The sequence below is a fragment of the Tursiops truncatus genome, chromosome 15 (genome assembly GCF_011762595.2).
Source record: "Tursiops truncatus isolate mTurTru1 chromosome 15, mTurTru1.mat.Y, whole genome shotgun sequence".
Taxonomy (NCBI): Eukaryota; Metazoa; Chordata; class Mammalia; order Artiodactyla; family Delphinidae; genus Tursiops; species Tursiops truncatus.
The window spans coordinates 15,153,136-15,165,372 of record NC_047048.1 but is presented as its reverse complement, the minus strand read 5'-3'; positions in this window follow the sequence as shown (position 1 = coordinate 15,165,372).

Genomic DNA, 12,237 nt, shown 5'->3' with positions numbered 1-12,237 from the left:
CTGGGATGAGTGATTATGAGCTAAAAAATTTATCTAGAAAATATACCAGCTGAAAATTGGATTTTATTGGGTCAGATATCTGTTTGTTCCTAGGCTGTTGTCCATTATGAAACTTTGTCAAATCGTACCATGAAACTATCAAAGCTTTTGTGTCATTTTCAAACAAAGTATAATGACCTCTCACATAAAGCAACAGAGGTTTCTTAGAATGACTGCAACATATCACTTTCCCATCTAAAATCAATTAATTTCATCACTGAAGACAGAGAAGACAGAAAAACTCCAGTGGCATAAATCAAAGTTGCTTTGATAGCAAAAGCATGTGCGAGTCCCATAATTTCCAAGAAGCTTACAGAACCAGCAGTGAGGTTAATGTCTCCACAGAAGATTGCTTTTGGCTGCAAGTAACAGGAACCCACAGAGTACATAAAGGCATATAAAAGGCCTTCACACAAGAGGTCCAGTAGACCCTTGGCCACTGAATCTCAAGATCAATTTGCCTTCACGTGGGAGGGGCAACAGTGAACCTTTCTAGTGCTCCCCAAGGCTACCTGCACAGCCCCGCCGTATGTCACGGGATGGTAGCCCCAGACCTGTTCCTGTTCTCCTTCCCCACGTAAGTAAAACGGACCCACTACACTGATGACAGAATATTAACATAGGAAGACTTGCCTCTGCTCAGGACACTCTGCAGACTTGGCTGGAACATGTGTGAGGGAGAGGATGGGTGGTGATCCCACAGAGAATTTAAGGCCCAGGCACTGCCGTAAAGTTCTGGGGACTCCTTTGTTGGGGGAAGGGGCACACTGTCCCAGAAGCTGTGATGGATGAGGTGCAAGTCTATCCAACCTCTAAGAATGGGAAGGAAGCACAAGTGTTTGTAGGATTTGGGGTTTGGAGGACTTGTATTCCTCACCCTGCACAGTGCCTCCGTCCCTTATACTGCCTGATAAAGGAAGGGCACGTGTGGTACAGGGGATCAGAGCAACAAGCTGCCTTTGAGAAGGCAAGACACTAGTGAAGCAGATTGAAGCTTTAGGCATTCCCCCAAGCAGGACTACCATTGGAGTTAGATGCGTCTGTGACTCTGGGAGGTATGAGTTCGGCACAGCCTCAGAGACAACAGGAGGGAGTACCCCTAGGATTTTGGTCCCAGTTCTAGAAGGGTGTAGGAACCCAATACACCTGCATATAGCACGAGCTCCTAGCAGTGCACACAGCACTCGTCCAAGTGGAGTCTCTCATGAAGGAACAGCAATCATGGTAAGAATCTCCCTTCCTATTGACGGGGAAGGTTGACAACATGTGTCACCGACCCACCTCTGCCTGGCGCTAACTCTCAAGTTGACAAAAGGGCTCGCCCGTCTGCAGCAGAGGGACACCCTGTCCTCCAAATTCTCCTGCCCCTAATCCTGCCCCTGTGGCCTGTAAGGAGGGAGTGGGGGAGATGCCTGCTGATGCCTGGTATACAGATGGGTCTGGCTGGGGTGCACCAGTGGGCTGAACTCAGAGAGGTTTGCCTGGTGATCAGTCATGAGCTCTGGCCGTTAACACTTTGCACTTACATTTGGGCTGTTCTAAAGGGATTAACCTTATAGCTTAGAAAATGGGAAGCTGAGGGGCGGATGATCATAAATAAGCACTTGTGGGGTCAGGATATGTGGAAAGACATTTGGGTGTGCCTGCAAGAGCCTGAGTCAGTCCTCACTGTCCTCCATATCCTGGCTCAGAGGGCGCCAACACCCCTGGCAATGAGGAAGCTGATGCTGTAGCCCGGATATGAGCTCTAACAACGAACGCTTCAGCTGTACTGCCCGAGTGGGACGGTACATTGCCAAGGATGCTGGATTGCCCTTGCTACTCTTTTGCATGTAGAGATCCAGTTTTCCCAACTTTATGCCTCTTTTTAATCTCAGGCAACCACTGATTTTCTTTTTGTCCTTATATGTTAGTTTTGCATTTTTAAAAGATTTTCTGTAAATGGAATCATACAGGATTTGCTACTTTTTGTTAGGCTTCTTTCTCTCAGGATAATGATTTTGAGGTTCAGCCATATTGCTGTGGGTACGAGTATTTCATTCCTTTTTATTGTACAGTAGCATTCCATTGTAATTCCATGCGATCTTTAAACGGCTAATGAGACAGAGAATTTTTATCAGACTCTGACGATGAACATAAACCCAGTTTTAAAATTTCAAGTGGTTTGTTCAAGTTTCACATTTCAGCAATATATTATTTAGTATCTTAAATAGCTTAAACCTGTCTAAGGCCAAAATATCACAATTTTCAAGGTGAAGGAAAAGCCACTGGGATTTCTTAAGACCAAATTGTGTTACGAACTTTTGTGTTTGCCCCGACTTCAAGATGGTCTTTACTCATCAGAGAAAAACAAATAACAAATAATACCGTGGTAGACATGATTCAAAACTACATCTTAACGCTGTAGCAGAGCACAGAGTCTGAGGAAATGCAATCAAAGACAGAGCTAGGAATCCAGCGCTACTCTTCCTAAATCCTAACACTCAAGCTCCCCTCTTTGGAATGTTCATCAACTTAGCACCTGATGAAACTCTAAAAGTCATCTGAGAGAGACTTCCCTGGTGGTACAGTGAGTAAGACTCCACACTCCCAATGCAGGGGGCCCAGGTTCAATCCCTGGTTGGGGAACTAGCTCCCATGTGCCACAACTAAGACCCGGCACAGCCAAAATAAATAAATAAAAAATAAAGTAAAAATAAAGTCATCTGAGAGACTTTTTCATGACTTTAGGTGTTCATGTTTTATCTGGAAATCTAGAATTATCATGCACAGCTGTCAACACATGCAGCCATTCTATTGACCTATAGTTTTGAATTAGGATTTTCTTGTTCAATCAAAATAAATAGTAGGAGAAGAAGAAAAAAACCCACCGGATGCAGAAATTAAGCTGTGGGGACCTGTGTCCATGCCTCTGTTACTGAGGCAAGCACAGATCATTCTGGTGAAAGGCTGTAAAAATATCCTCCCTCACACCGATTTGAAGAGAATATTAAGTGTGTTCTTTAATTATTTTTTTCAGCCCTGGGGGCTCTTTATTGAAACAACTCACAGCACAGTATTTGAGACAGAGAGCATTGGCTGGCCGAATCCCAGGAGGCTGAGGAATTAAGGTTCCAGCACCCATCTCTGCCCTCCTGGGGAGGATTCCTCCATGAAGGCAACCAGGCCTGAGCAGCCCCGGGCTGGAGGGTGGGTGGTCCATACATACAGTCAATAAGAGCACTAGGGATCAGCGGCCCTGCAGCACTGCCCTAGGCTGGGCCCCCAAAGTCCGACAGTTGTGGCATCCATGGGGGCGGCAGGCGCACCCGTGTTTAATTATTTTTTAAGTATAGCTTTGACGGTTCTGAGCACCCCAGTTTGAATGGTGTGCGTGCGTGTGTGTGTGTGTTTGTGTGTGTGTGTGTGTGTGTGTGTGTGTCGTTTTCCATATCACCAAGCAATTCTCGGAACCAGCTGGGTGTCCTGCAATTTAACTCAATTCTGACACTACCCAGAGAGAGCATCAGATTCCACAAGGTGAAGGGCTCAGTCCTACAAGTCTGCTCCTCGCCATCACTTCAGACACTGATTGCAAATCCAGGCTATCACCTGTGCGTCTGACCAGCTGGCTGTAGATTAGACGGTCCCACCATCCCCCCTCCTGAGGTTTGCTTAATTTTGCTAGAGTGGCTCACAGAATTCAGAGAAACATTTCACTCATTGGATTACTGGTTTAATATAAAAGGATGTAACTCAGCAACAGCCAGATGGAAGAGAGGGCAAGGTTTGGGGAAAGGGTACAGTGTTCGACCTCTCTGAGTGCATCAGTCTACCCAAATCTCCACGTGTTCACCAACCCGGATGCTCTCCAAATTCCGTCCTTTTGAATTTTTGTAGAGACTTCATTACATGGGCATGTAGATTAAATCATTGGCCAGTGGTGATTGAACTCAATCTCCAGCCCCTCTCCCCTCTCGGTGGGGCTGAAAATTCCAACCCCGTAATCATTTGGTCCACTCTACTGGCAACCAGCCCCCATCCTTAGATGCTTTCCAAAAGTCACCTCATTAACGTAACAAAAGATACCTCTGCCACTCGCATCACTGAATTCCAAGAGTTTTAGAAGCTCTGTGCCAGGGCCCATGACCAAATATATATTTCTTATTGTAAATCATAATATCGCAGTCCAACTGCTGGTCTTCCAACATGGCTCTCTTATAGTAAAACAACCAGAAAAGTCAGAAGTACTGGTATATTACTAGAATCCCTATTAATAACTATCAGCTACTGGTAACAATCCAGTCCATCGTCCTATGGTATGAAAAAGCGTATCAGGGTGAGGCCACTCAGGTTCTCAGGCTTCCATTTAACATTGTGAGGCTCCAAAAGCAGAAGTGGAGTCAGCAACACGTGGCTTCACCCTTTCAGGCCTTTGGTATAATTGAGCTAAGAGACAACATCATCTCTTGCTCTGAGCCCCTTTGGAGGTGTTAATGTAATATTAGATTTCCCTTGTTACATAACCCATTTATTCATTCCTTTACCCGGAACTACTATTTTTCCTTCTCTCCTTTTATACCCAAACGTTTCCACCTTTGGAAGAGACAAGTTTGGCCACTCTGCTGGTCTAGATTGCAGGCAGCAGCACTGGTGTAGCAAATGCCTCCCCTTCAATCCACTTCTATTCAGAAAACGTAAGGTTACACAGGCGCAGAACTGGTGGGCTATCTTTACCACCAGGCAATATAGCTGTATTTATTGTTAGCCCCAATTTTGTCAGATGGGGTGAAGGTATGTCCTGCCCCATCAGGCCCTTAGGAATTCCAACATAAAGGTTAAAAACACAGTCAGAGTTTCTTGCTTAGGAATCACCCCCATTTCGTGCCTTTGTAGTTGCAGCCCTGGTCTTATAACCACTGCACCAAGAAGGGGAGGAAAGAAAAAAAAGTTGAAGTGATGCAAGGAAGAGAGAATAACAGCACCTTCCCTAACCTCCCTTCCCCAGATCTGAAACCAGGCAGGACCCTGGGGGACCTTCCCAAGTACAAAAGCCCCTCTGAGTCCCTCATTTCTTGTTTGTAGAAAGAAAGCTTTTGTCTCCTAAGATTTCCCTGAGCTTCAAAGAGCAGACTCAAGCTAATTAGGGAAGTGAGGGAATGCAGCTACAAAGGAAAAGTAGTCAAGCAAGAAAAGTAACGATAGCTTAAACAATAGTTCAGTGATAAAACAGAGTCCTAGTTCCTCCTCAAGGAACATACATAATGATCCGACACATGTCTTTGATTTGTTCTGCAGAAACTAAGACTCTTACTCAGGTGGAGGATGCTAACTATATGCTGACTACAAGCACGTAGATCCCAGACTGACTGCAACCAGAGGGTTGATGATTAAGATTCCAGAAACATCACCCTGTTACCTCACCACCAACCAATCAGAAGAAAGTGCAGGAGTTGCACCCCTCACGCCAAGTGTTACCTTTAAAAACCTTTCCCTGAAAGCCACTGGGGAGCTCAGGTCTTTTGAGCATGAGCTGCCCATTCTCCTTGTTTGGTGCCCTGCAATATTCCTTCACCATAACCAGTACACTGGCTTTGCTGTGTAGTGCGTGAGCAGACTCAAGTTCAGTTCTGTAACAGGTCCACCAAAAAAATGGAGAAATCTATCCAGTAGGGACACTCTTTTGGCCCCACTCGTTTTTGTGTTGGATATGAGTACACACTTGTGAAGGCATGTAAGCCAGCTTTTCATGCCTTTATCCCCACCCCCACTCTGTTTTAGACAACCAGTGCTTTAACTGTCGGTTCCAATTCTCTATCAAACTAGTACTCCAAGGAGGACATCTCTCTGCCCGTTGTTGGACATTATAGGCTCTAGAGTGAGTTCCTTGGTCTGAAGAAATGATGGTTAGCCATCCATATCGGTATAATATCTTCTCTTCCAGTTCTTTCGTCATGCTCTAAGCATTTGCATCTACCACCAAGTAAGCAAAGCCCATTCCAGAGTCAGTGTCTATTCCTGTCAGGATCCATCTGCAGCCCCCAGGGCTAGGAGAATCAGTCTGATTTGACAGCTATATTCAGGGCCTTCCCACCAGGAAATCTGCAGTCTCTAACCACCTGCAGTCTCTGTCTCTTTTGCTGGAAGACAGTACAGTTCTTAATGACATTTTGTACCTTAGAGAGTGTGATAAAAAGGAGACAGTGGTCCCCAAATGGAGTAACATTTGTTAGGTTCCCATGTCAGCAAACCAAGACTCAATACATAACTAATTACAGTTTCAATCTTCCCCAGGAATGCAACCTTTAGCCAGCAAACCTGGAATTTCCTGGGTAGCACAAGGAAGAAATCTGCTGATAAACCCCTTCCATTCCCGCTTAGAAGGATGACCTTGCCTAAAACAATGCTTGCTCTGCTGATAATTTCCTTTTCTCTGCTCCCTCTCTACCTTTAAAGACCTTTTGTTTCCTGCAGGTTGATGGAGCTCCTTTCTATTGCTAGATGAGATGCTGCCCAATTCATGAATCATTTTATAAAGCCAATTAGATCTTTAAAATTTACTTGTTTGAATTTTTGTTATTGAACAGGTGCAAAAGGAACATGTCTAAATTCAGTCCATCTTTGCATTGCTGCAGTGCCCCCATGTCCCCTCATTTCTGGACCCAAGGGGCCATCTCAAGAGAGCATGTGGTTAAGAATGCTCTGGCGGAGCAGTGGTTAAGAATCCACCTGCCAGTGCAGGGGATATGTGTTCGAGCCCTGGTCTGGGAAGATCCCACATGCTGCACAGCAACTAAGCCTGTGTGCCACAACTACTGAGCCTGTGCTCTAGAGCTTGCGTGCCACAACTACTGAAGCCCACGTGCCTAGAGCCTGTGCTCTGCAACAAGAGAAGCCACCGCAATGAGAAGCCCGTGCACTGCAACGAAGGGTAACCCCTGCTCGCTGCAAAGAGAGAAAGTTCAAGCACAGCAACAAAGACCCAATGCAGCCATAAATAAATATATTTAAAAAAAGAAAAAGGGAGAGCATGTGGGAATGTCTGCTTGTTAATTCCAGTCACTTTCCAAACCTGTAAGGGAGTTCTGATGGGCATAGACATGTCCTAATTTAATGCACTCCTCGGATTTCCATAGGGTTGTGCCCCTTATGGACATCCCTTTAACAGGTCAGGTTTCCATTAACCTCCCACCTGACCAAATGGACTGGGCATTGGCCACTGCCCATGAGTCATTAAAAACCCAAACGTAGGGGCTTTTACCACTGTTCAACTCTTCCATCACTGCTAGGAAAACAGCATGCAATTCAGCACACCAGGCTGATCTCTTTTTACCTCCTTCAATCAGATTGGTGACCTTCCAATCAGAATGTTGTCCATTTACCTTGGAACTGCCATCTACAAACCAAGTAGCTCTTTGTCTGTCAGAGGAGAGTTGTTTATAGGGCACTGACCAAGTGACAATAGAATCCATCAACTCCTCACACAGTTCCAGAGTCAGTCTTAGTGGGGAAAAGGCTCCCTGCTGGTATCTATGTCCTCCTTGCATTCTCCCCAAAATAAGACCCTATATAAGCAATTTCCATTTTACTATGGCACTCTTTTGGGCACCGCCATCTTCATCAGAGTGTTTCAACTCTCCAGTCCTAAGTCCCAGTAGGCATTGCTCATAGGCTTTGCCATATGTCCCAGTCTGTGCTCCACGCAGGGCTATCTCACACAGGGCTATCACAGGGAGAATTTGTCTGCACCAACACTCCAGCTTCTATTCTACAATGTGTGAGCTCAGGGAATCTTCCTGATTCCCATTTAGCATGTCCAATTAGCATTGCTGGAAGGGCGGATTTACATGCCTTCTGTTTTACACAATACTACGTAGGGGAAATATTCCCCTGTGAGAGTAGATGTCCACCCTCATAATACAACCAAGTAAAAGAAATGCAACCACTATAAAGACTGTTGGAACATATCAATCTTCCTACAAACTTTTACCTTACATTTCTAACTGTAGCCTCCATTAGGACTTCATCCAGAGGTTTTGGTTTGCAGTACTGGGTAGGGGAAATGTTCCACAGCCAAAGATAATATCCATTCCCATAAAAGGAGACACAAATTCTTTACGTATAACCTGTTGAAGCATTCCAACTTTCATAATCCTATCAATCATTACACGTTTACATTCTCTCGATCTAATTGTTGCCCATGTAGGGGCTTCACCAATAGGTGTGGCTTCTGTATCAAGGAGTCCTGGAAACTTTTCTCCACCCTCTGACCACTTTGCCCACTCTTGTGCCAAAGTCTTTTGGTCACCAGTGAGGGACTGAAGCAAGGCGCTTTTGCCAATCTTTAACCTGATTAATCTAACCACTGTCCCAAACGATGACTGGTCAGGTTTCTCACTGTAATTTCTGCATTCTGACCTTTACTTTTCTTTTTTTTTTCCCATTATTTAGAGAATACTTTATTAGTTTCTGTCATCAAACCCATGTAGATAAGACGTTACCTATTTAATACAGTGCATTAGCCCCGTACAAATGGAAAAAATTATGTTTAATGTTTCTAGACAAATATAGCTGCTGACTTTTTCAATTTCTCCAAAATCATCTAAAAATTTCCCTCCTGCTGGGACGGGTCTCATGACTCTCCTCTTTCTGTTTCCGCTTTGTTTTGCTCCTATCAATATTTGCTTATTCACCTTATTTCTTAATAACTATTCAAAAATTTCCACTCTGTTGGGAAGTCCTTTGAGTCTCCCCTCGGCCTCTTTGCATTCTCTTGTTAATTAACTTAATGTTTTTATTACCACCTGTGAAACTGAGTTCTTCTAAAACCAAGTTCCCTTACCGAGTTCATGATTAATCCCTTTATGCAAAACTTTATTCCCCTTCTTGTCCCCTCTAACCTCAATTCTGTGCTAACTGAACACTAGCCAACCAGAGTCAGATGACTAAAATTTTGCTGTTGTCGATAAAGTCTTTAATGTACTAAAATTGCTCTTATAGATATCATCAATAACGTACAGACTCAGGTTGTTTCTTCGGGGTAAAATAAGCTCACAGACTCCCAAGCCATGGACCACCTGGTCAGAGAATCATACATCAGAGACATCTTGACTTCCAAAACTATGATTAAGAAATGTCATAAGAAATGATTAATCCCAGCCTCTTTGTTCCTCACCTTAAAAAAACCCCAAAAGACCTTTAGTTCAAAGATCAAGTTGGAGTGGATCTGAGGCTTGTCTCCCATTCCCTTTCTTGACACCCTGCAGTAAATCCTTACCTTGCTGCAAACACCTGCTGTCATAGTTGGCTTTCTGCGCTTGGGTACATGAGCCCTTTGCTTGGTTACATCTGTAAGACCTATGAGGGGAAGCTGAGACAGGAAATTCGATAAAGCTTCCTGCACTGTTCTTTGGTTTTGCAAAAATAGGGTTATATGGGGTGCCTTTGTGAAAGGGGACCCCTTAACCACAGCATTTACCATGTCCTGGGTAATGGGCATATTCATCAGGTAAATATCTCAGTCATCACAAAGCCCGTCCCACATGGCTTACATATGAAGCACATCAGCTGCTTCATTTGGGGTGTTCCACTTGGCATTCATAGCGGGTGATGGGCAATCTCCCTTCTCAGGGTTAACAGATGTTTTCTCCAGTCCATCAGGCTGGCTGAGCCCTCAGGAATAACCTCGTGTGTGTCTGGATCACATATAGCCATCGGTGATTGTTCTATAGTGAGCTGTGTGTCCCGTATCAACCCAAACATGCTCTTCTACTCTGCAGCACTCAACCAGTGACCAGTCCCCAAATTAATTACTCTCACAATCCATTTTATAATATCAATTCACAAAATGAAACAACTCCTTCACACTCTACTCCCTGGTTTTACTAGTTGCTTGGTTTTGCCCTTCCTTCACATTGACTACCTTCTTCATGATCAGGGATCTTAGAGGTACTTTCTGTTGTCCCTTGTTTAAAAAAATTTTTTTCAGCTGAATAAATTTTATTATTTATTTATTTTAAAATATTTATTTGGCTGTACCAGGTCTTAGTTGCAGCATATGGGATCTTGTTCCCTGACCAAGGATTGAACCTGAGCCCCCAGCATTGGGAGTGCAGAGTCTTAACCACTGGACCACCAGGGAAGTCCCTCAACTGAATGAGTTTTAAAGATCTAATTGTCTTTACTGAACCATTCATGATTTGGGCAACATCCCATCTAGCAAGTAGAGAGGAGCTCTGAGGAGCTGTACTAAAAGGAAGGCTTTTCTAGGCAGAGAGTGGATTACCTCATCTTCCTCTGGGGGATGGGAAGGGCCCGTGTGGTACCTCACTGGTGCTGACCAGAAAATTCCAGACAGACTGGTTAAAACTACGTTCTGGGAAATGTTGAAACTGTTATTAGGTTAGGTATTAAGTCTTGGTTTGTTGATGTGGGGCTTAGCACAAGTGACTCCATTTTGGGCCTGTTGTTCCTTTTTAATGATTCTCCCCTTTTGATCAGACTCTATGCTTAGCTGAAAGATGTGATAAAAATTTTACAGCATTAGTGCCACTCTCAGCTACTGCTCTGAAGTTCTCCAATTTTTGTCAGTCCTTTGTGTAGTGTCCATAGGTCATAACAGTTTTGCTTAATCCCTGTGATATTTACAGGTCACAGCTTCAAGTTTACAATCTTTAAGTCAGTCATTCTCTTTCTTCCTTTTTAGATGTCCCAGTCTTAGGGAGATCATTTGCTTGGTGGTTAGCAGCTGTAACCATGCACTTAAAGCTTTTGAGAGAATACAATGCACTTCGGAAAGCGTTAAGATTATAAATAAGCAGGATGATCCCCAGTGTCTGGAGCACACTTTGGACTATGGTTCCTAAGACCCAAACCAATCAAAGTCAAATAAGTCAAAGATGACCCTGCTGAAGGAGTCATCTTTTTAAGCCAAGTGGCTTGCTCAGTGATCTTATGTAATTGGGTGTCAACGTTCCCAGAAGTGTCAATCCAGGTGCAACAGGTGGTGTTGGCCATGGAACACATACTTCATTCCTCAGCTAAAAGGTAATCAAGGGCTATCCTATTACCAAGAACAACTTTGGGGAAAAAACCCTCCACAACTTTGGCCAGAAAGTATAAGAATTTTTGTTGGGCAGCTATTGCTATTGCAGCAGATTCTGTAATATTTTCAGTAGTTAAGGAGAGGTTCCTCATTTGCATTTATGCATAACCAGGGAAGTAGGAATCTAGTAAAGGGAGCTAATTTTGAATCATGAATGCCTCCTGATAATTTCCATTTGAATCTATGGCTCAGAACTGGAAATGTGACTGTCATGAAGGCCAACAAAATGTTAGGGGTATGTAGACAATACAGGCAGTTTTATTCCTTTTATTTTTAATTCAATTTTTAATTTTTTATGACCCTTGTTTTGTGTCCCTTTCTTTGCATAAAGCCTGAATGCAAAGTTCTCCAAACTTGTGTTGTTAACCAGAGACAGGGAAAGGGACCAGGGGTTCTCTAGCATAATGGACAGATCAGAGTTTTTGACGACGAATCCAGCAGTCTGAAATGTTACACCCCATTTAGCAATGGCCTGGGAGATACAGATGGGATCTTATTTCCCCAACCAGGGATCGACCCTGCGCCCCCTGCTGTGAATGCACGGAATTTTAACTACTGGACCTCCAGGGAATTCCCCGGGCCTGTTGTTCTTAACATCCTGCACAATTTTTTCCTTGAGGTATGTCTTTGAGGCTAGTGGCCATAGCTCAGACTCACCTAAATCTGAGGTTGGTTTAGCATCAAGGCCCAACCCACACTTTCTTTTAATTTCATTTTAGCTATTATGGATAATAATCATCAAGGGGCTGTATGTTTAGCATGCTTATTATTTTGCATTTCCTTATAGATCCAAGAGCCAACTCCCTGGGAGTCGGGCTACTATTATTTCTAAACTTTATTTAGTAAATTTTACCTTTAGTAACAGATTGCAGCATAGTTGTAGTTTCATAGGATGAATGCCATCCAGGGATCAAGGGTTTGTCTTTCCCTGCCCTTTTACCTTTTTCTTCTTAAACCACCTGTTACCATGAGCCAGGGCCTTTCTAGCATACCCCACTCCTGACACCAATTAATGATTCTGAACATCCCAGTTCCAAGCAATGGATTGTGTTTGGGGTTGACAAATGCGGGGCGGGGGGGGGGTTTGGAAAAAGCCCTTGAAATGTAGGGGGTCT